The sequence below is a fragment of the Gossypium hirsutum genome, chromosome A03, assembly GCF_007990345.1.
Source record: "Gossypium hirsutum isolate 1008001.06 chromosome A03, Gossypium_hirsutum_v2.1, whole genome shotgun sequence".
Lineage (NCBI taxonomy): Eukaryota > Viridiplantae > Streptophyta > Magnoliopsida > Malvales > Malvaceae > Gossypium > Gossypium hirsutum.
The window spans coordinates 14,682,106-14,694,911 of NC_053426.1; the positions used below are offsets into that span (position 1 = coordinate 14,682,106).

The following is a 12,806-nucleotide window of genomic DNA, read 5'->3' on the forward strand; positions in this document are numbered from 1 at the left end:
AAAGACAAATACGATTAGCTTTCTGTCTTCGCATAGTGCGACTATGGTAGTACTTGGTATTGCGATCTCTGAATTGAAGCCAATCACATCTAGCCTTCTGCCACTATAAAAGCTCCTCATGATTAAGCACATTTTCCAATTCATCCCGAATCTCCATCTCCAAATCAGCTAACCTGGAAGAGGATGACCAATCCATGGCCCTTTGGATATTTCCAAGCGATCTCAATAGATGTCTCTTACGCGTGTCAATGAATCCAAAAACGGACCTATTCTAATCTTTGACATGAGAGGTAAAATCAATAAGCATTGAGCCATATTCCCGTTAAACCTCCATTTCGTAGTGACTAATTCTTTAAAATTTTATGCCTTGTCTAACCTGCAAGAAAACGAAAGGTCTCCCTTTCGGAAGGCTAAGACTAGGGTTAGTGTTAATAAGAATAGGTCTGTGATCCGATTTATTACGCGAAATATGATACACTAAAGTACGCGGGAAAGATGAAATCAAGAATCAGACTTAAAGCTCAATCTATTCGTTCATGCTTTTACCTCTCTACCAAGTAAAGGCTGAACCTATAAATCCAAGATCCTGCAAGTTACAAGTGTTAACAAAATCACCAAAAATTCACCTCTTACCCGTTGATCTATCACTTTTTATCCTTAGGAGAAATGATAGCGGAAGTCCCCCGATAAGCCAAGATAAGGATCGGAGGTACAACTTCCATTAGTCATTCAAAGAGACTTCCTCTTAGTTCTATCAGGGCTACCATAGACAAAAAGACGAAAAAAGAATTAAAAACATTATTACCTGAATTGAAGAAGCATAAACTGGGGATAATTGTGGAATAATATTAATAGAAATATTGTCCTTCCAACCGACCCAAATGCCCCTGAAAATCCAAAAGATTCAATACGGTGAGAAAATCAAACCCCAATTTATCAATGATATCATTAGCTTTTTTACCACTAGTCCTCGGCTCCAAAAGGCACACAATATCCGGTTTGTGCTCAAGGTTATACTCACGAAAACTCGAAGAAATTACTGCTCGCACAGCTTTGACAATTCCAAGAAAAAATTAAAAATTTAGATCCATAATAATAAATAATAAAACCACAAAAAATACCAAACCCAAAAATCAAGCTTGGCTCCCTTTACCAAAACTAGGCCAAGCGTTTCTGAATCAATAATACGAACAATAGAAACTGACTGAGCTATCTAAACATAGAATCTCTTAAGGGAAGTTTAGGAGAATTTTTAGTTTTAAGATTGACCCATTTCCCATGAGTAGTTTTATTAATTTTTTTGGTAGCTCGAAAATCCCCGTTTTTGTTCCCTACAATTTCCCAAGGTTTGAAATTTATTACCGCCAGGATCAGACGCAAAAGTCCTCTTGAGTGGTCCTCTTCAATTTTTCCTTTCTCCTTGAAGGAAACTGCAGTATGCCTAGATGAATTTAATCCACCTTGTAATTCATCATTGGATTCAACCAATCTAGCTTTGAGACATTCTTTGTAGCTTAGAGGAGCCTCATCCTGCTCGTCTCCTGCGAACAAACGGTAAAACAAGAAAATTAAAGAATTAATAGAACAATGAAACCAATTTAGAACTCCTGCATCGGCAATATGTTGAAACAGGAGCACAAAGGCTTAGGCGAAACCCTGTTTCATTAAATGGCTAGTGCAACAAGAGTCTAGCCGACTCCCCTACTTCAATGACTTGAGTGGACGTTCAGTACACAAAGAGTCCAATACGCCAGTAGGTTAGGTATTCACGCTACAGGAACTATCCATATCCATCATGGATTTGGATGGGCTAGCTGCAACATTAATCAAAGAAGTAGCAGTAGATGCCCGGTCCACTGTTCTCTCCTTAACTGGGCCATCACCAATAAGACTAACAAGCCTAAGCTCCTCTCTAATTCCCCCTATCTGACCGTTATTCTTTGAACTTGGGTTGCCCTGATTTTAGCCCTCAATTGCTCAAGGAATTTTCCAGCTTTCAATGTATTATTAAAATCTACCGACTGCTCATCTTTCTTCTTGTGTATTCCGTTTTCCAAATTCACCTTTTCCATATTAGCCAAAGCATCAAATCTTGGTCCCTGAATTCCTTCTTCCCTTAAGATCGGCTTTATTAAGATTACTACTCCTAGGATTGCGCCTGGATTTCTTCTCAACAATCATCAAAGGCCGTAAATGTCGCCTTCTCCACCGCTAGTACCCTTCGCCGGAGAAACCTCAGTCTTATCCTTCTTCGAGTCAATTTCCGGTTACGAGAACCCACAACATTCCTTGGAGTGCCCGTATCTCCCACAGGTGAAACAAATTGTAGGTAATCCTTCGTAAACCACTTTCTGTGGTGTTCCATTAACAATAACTTGAGCAATTAATGGTTTCTCCAAATTAACATAAACGGCCATTCTAGCAAATCTTCCTCTAGTTTTACTGTCAGTGTTTAGGTCCAGTCGAACCACTTTGCCGACAGTCGCTTCTATTTCTTCGAGTATTTTCTTTTTGTACAAGAAACTTGGAAGACATGGGAATCTGATCCAAGCCATCACCAATGTTGGGTATGCTTGAAAGGGAGTAAATTCTTTTATCCAAGGTTGGACGTTTAAGTACTGTCCATAAATCAGCCACGGCCCTTGCGACAGAACCTTGGCATAATCAGTAGTGGACTGGAACTTAGCCAAAAAATAACCATTCTCAATATCCATGAGATGGAATGGCTTTGACGGGCTCCAAAGGCTGCAAACACGACTGTATAAAGCCCCATATCCAATATTTCTTCCGAGTAGTTTAATACGACCGTGAGCTCCATTTCTTTGAAAAGAATTTTTTGGATCCTTTCAGAAAAATTGATAGATGGAATACCATTAACAATAGACCTATGAACATCGCCTTCCAAAAAATCCAGTTCTTCATCAGTGCAGTCTTCATGATGAATCAATCCATTCTTGTTCAAGGCATCAGTGTTTACCCCCAGAAGTTTGTCCTTCCAGGAGATGGAAGGGACAGGCTAGATTCAGTTAACATATCATTGTTTTCCTCAACAATCCCATCTTAAAATGAACTTTCTTAGTAGTACGATCACATCCGATCGAGAGTCACCACCAACTTCGACTTCCGGCACGGAAGAAGAACATTGAAGTTCAGAGAGTTTTCCATTTCAATTGAATTTGCATTTTTAATTGCATATTTATGATATATTTGAATAATTAATGTAATTAACGGATCTTAATAAAAGTAATTAGAATATCTTAATTATTCTCTACAATTCTTAAAGGTGTGAGAATTGAAGTTTTTAATAAATTGATTACAAATAATTACATCAAATCCAATTATCTTATGACTTTTTAAATATTTCGATGCATGATTTAAATTTTGTAAGTTATTTTTATACAATAATAATAGTGTTTTAATTTTAGGATATATATATTTTATTTAAAAAAATATAATTATATGCTATTTTTTCTAATTTTGTTTAAATAATCTGAAATTTTATTTTCAACAAACAATTTCTTATACATTTTCACCAAGTAAAAAATTAACTAAATCATATAATATATATTATAAGGAAAAATATTTGATGCTGCACCATCGTTGAATAATAACATGACATTTAGTCATTAAATAAAACCAAAAATAATGAAGGACTTTCAAATAAATACTAACAACTTTATTTAAACATAATTAAATAATAATTAATTATAAATAAATGTTAAAACCCTAAATTATAAATCTAAGACCCTATACCCTATACTTTATACCATAAACCCTTAACTTCAAGATCCTAAATTCAAGAGTTATTAATATGTATTTATAATAGTTACATTTAATGTTTAATTATGTTCAAATAAAATTATTAGTATTTATTCACAAGTACTTCATATATTTTTTGTTTAATTTAATGATAATGTGTCATGTTATTATTCATAGATGATGCATAAGACTTATAAATCAACTGTGCATCAAATATTATTCTATATTATAAATGATTTATATTAAATAGTATCTGTTATTAATTATTTATATGTTCAATGTTAGAGAGAGAATAATCCTAAAAATGTAGAATGCTAGGATAATTAAATAAAATTGCATATGATGATTATTTTTCTTGTTAATTTTATTAGTAACCATATTGTCAAATACTCTTTTAAACCTGAGCAACTCCATCCCCTACTCCCCATTATCAAAAAATATTGTCAAATACTTTACTAGACTAACATATTATATAATATAGTTTAATTTCAAGTTTTGTTACTTGCTAAGAGAATTTTTCTCTCAAGTATTATTGATAATTTTATAATAATTAATATCTTTTAGAATTTAAAATTACGTAATTGTGTAATTACAATTTATATGACCAAAAGTGATATAAGAAAGTACAATCTAATTACACTTTATCAATTGAACACATCTACGAAATTAGAATTCATTTTAACTACAAGAGGGAGCAATTATTATCCTAATAATTATACTTTCTTCCAAATACTTTATGGTATCCAAACGCACCATTATAATTTGGGTTGAGTTATGATATTAACGTTAGTACACTAATTTTATTTTTAGTCCATTTTTCATATTATCAATTTTTTATTTTATTTTTTAAAATTGGTATGCATGCAATCCATACAAATAGTTACATAAAAATTATTAATTTAATGTACAATGATTAATTTATTAAGATAAAAGTGTAATAGATATAAAATGTGGTATGTACATAGAAGGAAGGAGACAATTAGACATATATAGAAGTGACACGTATCCAACCGAAAAGGTGACCATATAATACTATGTACTTATAAGCTAATGACATGTTCATCGTTTTATATCTTTATCAAGGATAAAGGTGGGGGAATTATTAGGTTGAATGATTGCATGGTTTCACATTTTCTTTTATCTCGTTTACACAAGAAATTGTGATGAATAAAACTAATGGATAAGAAGATTAAGCAGCAAAGGGAGAATATAATGTTGACAGCTGAAGAGGGGATAATGTTGGAGGGTATGAACAATTAATTATCATTCTTGGGGACATTTTAATTTGGCCTTCTCTGTATAAATGGAACTTCGAAGAAAGTACGTAGAAATTTCCTCTAAATCAGGGTGGGGTGCGCTTTGGACTTTTGCATTGATTGATTCATTTCAACATGCCTCTCGATACTTCTTTTGTCACAACAGTTGGAGGAAAAGGACCTATTCCATCACAAATCTCTGTCTTCTTAGGGTGTTTTGGTACATTAACAAAAGTAAAGTGAAAGCGGCGGAGTAAAGTCCAATAATATATAGATGACATGCTATTAAGAAATAACTAGCACATTCTTTGTTCTATTAATGTATTTTGGTATCATTCTGTTAGTGTCATTCTATTATGATATTGTACTTCGATGTTATTATGTTTAGCTATTGTACTTCGGTGCATCTCTGTATTATATCTGGCATGTTCTATTAAGTCTAATTTGAGAATTTATTTGATAATAAAAGACAAAATAAAGATATGATCAATATGACATGCTTATGTGCTAAATGAAAAAAAAATGACGATGAATTGAATTGTACTAAATGAGTTATAATATGAAAGTTCTAATTTTATTATGTATTAAACTTATTTAATATAACTTCAATGTACAATATTTACATTTATTTAATGTAAAGGTATGTTTAACTCTTGTTATACTTATTAAATTTTCATAAGCTTAAGGCGTTATTATTTTTCAAAGTGTAGGTAAAAACTTAAAGTGAAGTTTTGTTGAGGAATAATCTCTTCACATCACATCACATCACATCTCAAGGACTTGAAAAGAGTATGAAATCTTCAAATTTTTTATTTAAGATAATGGCATGTACATAGGTGAAACAATATTGTAAGTAAGTAGTGTTTAGTTTTGCTTGTGTTATATGGTGTTTTTGAGTAGGTAAATATAATATATTACATGGTTTATGAGTTTGGTTAATGTTTTGATTGATTGGGGACAATTTGGTATGATTTAGAAGTGTTTTGAAGTAGATTTCTCAAGTCTCCTGTCTCAGAGACATGAAAAACGTGTTTTGAGACATAAGAACTTCAAAGCTAAAAATCTATAGTAACATAGTCATGTCTCCAAATGTATATATTATGTTTTAATTTTGTAATACATTATTAATAAAATATTGTATATATATAATAATTTAATTAATACATACAATTAACCTATGTATTACAACTATATTTATATATATATATATTTTGATGTTACTAATTTCAAAGCCAAGACTTGGCAACAAAAGTGAAGGATCTAACCGTTTTTATATGATATATTAAATAGTTGATTGAGTTGGTATCACCTATTAATTAGGTTTCAACTCAGTTATGAAATTATCAAATACTCAATCATTTTATAAAAGAATAAATATATTATAGACTTATTTTTAATCTTTTTATATAAAATCTAGAAAAATATGCATATAATGTTTGATATTTTAACATTATCATTTTAACTAAAATCTCATCTAATTTTTTATAAAATATTATTAGTGGGTGAGTAAGACCTAATTTTGTAAGATCTATGATGTAGGAGGGTTTGGAAAAGGTGGGCTATATTCCAATATTGTAGTATGATTAGATGTGCACGTAGACTTTAAAACAGAAATTGTTTAAGAGTGACTAAGTCTACCATAAAAGTAGGTTAGGTGGATGGGTGCCGCCTCACCTTCAAACCATATGCTTCAATACTATTACACATCCGCTCACTTTTATGTTTTAAATCCTATATTTATTTCTTAATACCCATTCAGAACCTACCTTTTAACTTTCTTTATATGAAGAGATAAAATGATGAACGATAAGTGGTTGACTGTAATAATAAAATATATTATATTTTTAAAAAAATATAATTAAAATGAACGAATACAAATTACGAAAATAGATCGTAAAATGTATATGCATAATATAAAAGAAATGATGAGTGTTTCCTGTTATATTAAATAGTAAAGTGAAGTATTTAATTAGCATGTTTTGTTGAGCTCAAATCCTCTTCAAAATAAAAGGTGTAATAAGTGGAGTGGAGGGACTAAAACTTAATATTGTGTAAGGCGAGGGCTAAATGCGGAGGGAGTCATATGTCAACCTCAAATTAAAAATGACATATTAAGAGATAGGCATGGGCTTTGAGATTTTTATTTATTTTTCCTTGGGCTAAGCTTAGTGACTTCTTTTCTATTTTCACATTTAGCAATGAAGAAGAAGAGCATATCCCTTCCTCATTTTTTTTTTAAATTTTATAAGTGGGTTAAAAGTTTGATAAATGTATTATGAGATGTAGTAAAAAATAAAAAATTAATTATATAAATAAATATCATAATTTCAACTCGTTTATTCAGTTTTATTAGAATAAAGTAGAATTTCAGTTCAACTAGTTCGATTTAGGTAAAATTTGTAGTTCAATTATTTTAATTTTAGTGACTTATTCAACTTATTGGATTATTAACATATAAGAATTGAACCGATTGAGTGCATGTGTAGATTCACTCGCTAGATTTGAAATAAATAAAATCTAAGCAATGCAATTTTCATAGGACAAATCTATCTCTTTTGTAACTAAAACCTCTAATCAATTTGTGATTAGAAATGTCTCAACCCTACAAAATCCCTAGAAGAAAGACTCTTAGAAACATTAATAATTGAGGAACAAGAGAAGAATCACTCAAGTCCCAATAAACTAAAAAGAAAATTTTCAAATTTACTCAAATATCTCTAATTTTGATTGGCCAATTCTTCTTTAGATATGTACTTGCATCATAAATTTTAAAAGAAATATAAACTCCTAAAAATAATATAAAATTTGACACTAACAATTTAATTTATAGTCAAACCCTATTTAATAAATAAATAAGAAATTTAAAACTCCTATAACTAATTAAATATTCGATTTTATAAGTCTTATATTACAGAAACTCTAATTAAACGAATAAATATATACCATTTTAAATGAACTTCTAAGTAACATAAAATTCTAAAATTTAGGCCTAAAAAATACTCAAATCTCATAATAAAAAAAATGGGTAGTTGATGTTTCAAACCCTTCTAGGTTAATATCACTGAGTGAAATTAATAAATTCAATTACAACTGATGAAGAAACTAATATAGAATACTTACAAAAGCAGCTAGCTTTTCTCATTAAAAATTTCAATAGGGTCTTCAAAAAGCTATCTAAGAATAATAAAGGAAATGAAGATGGTCAAAGCTTCAACAAATGCAAAGGAAAAGTAGTCGTGAATGAGGAAAATTTCAAAGAAAAGCATTCAATGTCACGAATGTTGAAACTATGACTCAACAAAGAAGAAATCTTTTAGTGTGACTAGAGTGATGAAGACTCGACCAATTAAAAAAATGAAGAGGATGAGAACTTTTTACTTTTAAATTAGTGAAAAAAGTTTCAACTGACTTTGATAATAGTAGTGGTATGATGCAAAATTTATTTAATTAAGAGCACTAAAGTTGATGTTTTTCAAGTCTGGAAGATCAATTGACTTCTAGGAATTTCTAAGTTGAGATATCTTTATAGGGACTGAAGAGATCTTTCTTAGTTTCAAAACTCACTTTGAATTATCTTATTTTGCATTGAGAAGCTCAAGTTGTTAGCAGTTTACTGAAAATTGCACCGTCATAAAATTCTAAACATGATTATTACCGGAATTATGAGTTTTGGAATTTGGGTAAACTTTTAAATCAGGTCCAATTTTTAATGTTTAATTTTGGTTACTTATAAGCCCAATTATGTATTTATCAAGTCTTATATTTTCGATATTTACCTATTATGAATTTTTTTTAAAAAAACTAACCACTGGATTTATTAAATGAGTCAACAAAACTAAAGAAATAAACATAATAAAGTCCTAACTACACAATAACTAAAAAAGAAAAAAAAATCCAACTACAATAAAACCATTTTCTTTGAAAATCACTAAAATCAATGGTATTCTAGGGGCCCAAAATTAACCCTTTACCCAATTGATTTGACCCTAAGAAGCCTCCTCTCTTCATCTCTATCATTTCCATTTCAGCTTCTCGAAGAATACACTGTTGTTTTCCCCAAGGTACCCTTTAGGCCCCATCTTTGCCCAGTGCTTCACCGGCCGATTAAGATTCCCTCCTCCATTTTCCTCCTTGCAAATGGCGACACTTCTCCTACTAGACAGATTTGCTCTACCCTCCGTTGCTAGTATGTGAGCCAACCCATTTCTTCCTCTTGCAGTGTATGAGAAATGACAGGTATGGAAAACTTCTTTCAATTTTTCTGGTATCTTCGATGTAAGTACTAATCACCGATTCATCTCTCCTGTTGATATTTTTCTTTTTTATTATTATGAGAGCATTTCCCTTAATCTCAACCCTTTGAAGTCCTAAATCTACTCCTATTTGTGTCGTCTAGACACATGCAACCGCTTCTATAGCAAACACCGATGAAATACATTTGTTGATTATTATTTTCAAGCCTACCACCGTCCCATCAGGCCTCCTCACTACCAGTCCTGTACACGACTCTTTTGTGGTCCTTTGAAAAGCTCCATCAAATTTTATTTTGATCAGATCTGACATTGATGGTCCCTATCCTTCTAGTACAGGAATTCTAACAGATTAGCGTTGTCTAAGCTCTCCCCATTCTTTTGTATTTTTTTTCACCATTTCCACTATTTCTTGAGCCAGTTGATTATGTCTTTCATGTAGGACCCGATTCCTAGATGTCCAGATTGCCCAAATAATCCCGATTATTAAGCTTTTCTACCCACATGTTCCATTATCTAATAGGTATGTCATTCATTCCCTATATTCGACTACTGAAAGATTTTGCGGCCACCAAACTTCTAACTTACCCCATTCTTCCTTCGCAGTTACACAATCCTAGAACACATGTTCAAGAGTTTCGCAACCATTCTAACATATGGGGCATGTCGTTTCATTCCCTAGTCTCCTGAAGGCTAGGTTGTTGAGATTCGGGATAAAATTATTAAACCCCTTCCAATTTGTAATTTTAACTTTGCTAGGTGCTTCTATATGCCATAATTTCTTGTAATAATTTCTGTAAAGATATGGCTCGTTGTTTGTATTGGTGTCTTGTATTGTCTTCTTGTACCCACTTCTCATTGTATATTCCCCCGTCGCTTCCCTTTTCCATACCAATATGTCTTCTTGTGGGTTTTTCGAGAAAGGAATGCATAGAATACATTCTACATCTTCAATCGCAAAAACATTGGTAATCAAATCCTCCCTCCATTATTTGGTTTCTTGAATAATCAAATTTAACACTCTAGTTATCGAACTATTTGTAACCCGATTCTGAACTTTATAATCCACAGATTTAGGGATCCATGCATCATCCCTCACAGATATACTCTATTATTCTACCCCGTTCCAACCCTCTAGCACATCCTGAATTTAAAGAAACCCTTTGTGGCCCAGATACTCCTCCAGGTATAAGAATGATTATTTCTTAAACTTGATTTTAAGAACGTAGATAACGAGTAGTATTTCGCCTTTAAAGTCCAACTACACAAATGAATCCCTCGCTTATCTTTGTGCTTCTGCCACCAAAATTTACTGATAATCACTTCTAATTCGCAATAAACAGAATTGGGTAATAGAAAACATAACATCAAATAAGTTGGTTTAACTTGTAAAATACCCTTTATAAACACCTTTTTACCTCCCTAGGAGAGAGGCTAGATACACCAATTACTCACCTGATTGCATAATCTATCTTTCAACCCCTAAAATGTTGCTTTCTTTTGTCGTCGCACCATACTAGGTAATCCAAGATACCTTCCAGTGTTCTTTTTGTGTCAATCCCTTATAGATTAGGAGATATCGTTTCTTTTGTTCCTGAACATTTGTACTAAAATAAATGACTTTTCAAAATTAATGCATTGTCTAGAGCAATTTTCATATTCTTGCAAAATCTCCTTCATTATCTGTGCCCCCTACTTGCCTCTCCAAATAACAAACGCGTGATCGCGGGGTGTAACGTTCCAAAGAATATGAATTGTTATTTGTTAAAAACTAACACAATTAAGTGTCTGTCTCAGTGGTTAAGAGTTGGGGGTGTGTTTGGAGTTTGGTCTTCGAGTCTTGGTGAGAGCAATTGAATTTATTTTTGTTACTCTTTAATGGCCTGTTTGTTGATGGTGTTGGATTAGGTTTAAAATTCTAAAAAAGATGGTAAGTGGATAGAAGTGGGTTGTTAGGATTAAAGTGGCTTAATTATTAGGGAAATGGATCTTATTTTATTTTATTTTTTTCAAATTGTTAATTTGGTCTCTAAAGAACGACACCCCTATTCACAATTGTTTCTTTATTTTCTATTTTTCACACCGCCTTCCTTCTTCCCCTTGTTTCCTTTTTTTTTTGTTCTATCCATCATTCGTACGAGTACTGTGTAGTGTCGCTAGATTTGAGCGTAAGCATTTTGGGTATTATCTTTGTAATTTTCTGTGGTAAAAGATTTTGTTTTAATACTCAGTTTTTGTTTGATAGTGATACGAACCATGTTGAATGATGATTATGGTTTATTTCTTCTATTAGGAGAGATGCATGGAACATTCGACTAATCCTTAGTGAATTAAATGTACGTGGGTTGCTATCTTCGTGAAGGTAAGAATTCAATTTGAGGCATGGGTCAAATTTTTTCATTAAGATGCGGTTGTTTTTAATGTCAATTCGTATTTTGAGTGTGAGAAATAGTATTAATTAAGCTTCTTATTGACGTATATAGATTTTGGATTGCTCGTGCTGGAATCGGTGTCGAGAAATACTAGGCGTGTAACGAGAAACTCAAAAAATGGCAAATGGCGAAAGCCAAAATTAGGGCCTGTCGATGCCACATGATCATCTGTTTGGCCGTGTGCGACACACAATTGTGTAACAAGCCGTATGCAAGGCCGTGTGAGCCACACGGTCTAGGCCATTTTGGGCCATGTGGGCCCAAATTTTAAAAATTTTTCCTAAGGTCGTACATTTCATCCCGATCGACTGTAGACCTTTCATGGGGACGGTATATGTTTATATAAGGCTTAAAGCATGAAATTTACTAATCTTTTAGTATGAAATTTGACATAAATGACGTCTAAATGCATGTAATGTGATGCGATATGTATGATCTGTTATGCATAAGCATGTTTAATATATGTTATACGAGCATGCATGGCATGTAAATTCCAGTATTTGTTATTTCTATTATTTCTGATATTCTATTTATATCTGGCTATGGGGCGGAATATGTACTATGTGGAGGAAGTGTTCTGTGTAAGGCATTAACTCACCATTATACTGGCAGCATTACGATGATTATTCTGAAAAGTATCGTAAGGACACTAAGTGGTGTGTAGGGTTAGGTGAGTATTTTATACCCTTCATGGTATGCTGAAATGGTCAGAGTTGGTGTGTAAAGGATGAGGGATAGGATTATATTTTTCTGCATCTATACTACTCTGACATGATTCTAATTCTGTATAAGAAATATGATTGTATTTGTTTTGTCGTGTGATTAAATTTGAATCTCTGTTTCTTATAAGTTACACACTGAGTTATAAAAAGAAACTCACTTTTTGTTTGTCTGATAATTTTAGGGTTATAACTCACTTTTTGTTTGTCTGATAATTTTAGGTAACCCTCAAACCTATGCAGATCGGTGCGACAAGAGCTTGGTTATGTCCACATTTTCGTAAACTCTGTTTTGCTTAAATTTGTCTGGTTTAAAATTATGATTTGAGAGTTTTTGTAATTTTTGGACTCTTGAGACATTTGAAATTATTTTTGCTTTGGATTTTAAAA

General features: G+C 32.1%; 1 long non-coding RNA gene across 2 annotated transcripts; it reads left to right on the forward strand.

Annotated features, from left to right (window-relative positions):
* The first annotated feature begins 8,882 nt into the window (after window positions 1–8,882).
* LOC107947349 (uncharacterized) lies at window positions 8,883–12,806 on the forward strand. Of its 2 annotated transcripts, XR_001697090.2 has the most exons (4): window positions 8,883–9,251; window positions 11,559–11,627; window positions 11,749–12,367; window positions 12,639–12,806. It is a non-coding gene; the product is annotated as an uncharacterized lncRNA (long non-coding RNA). The 2 variants fall into 2 exon arrangements; XR_001697089.2 differs by having other exon boundaries at window positions 8,900–9,251; window positions 11,749–12,806.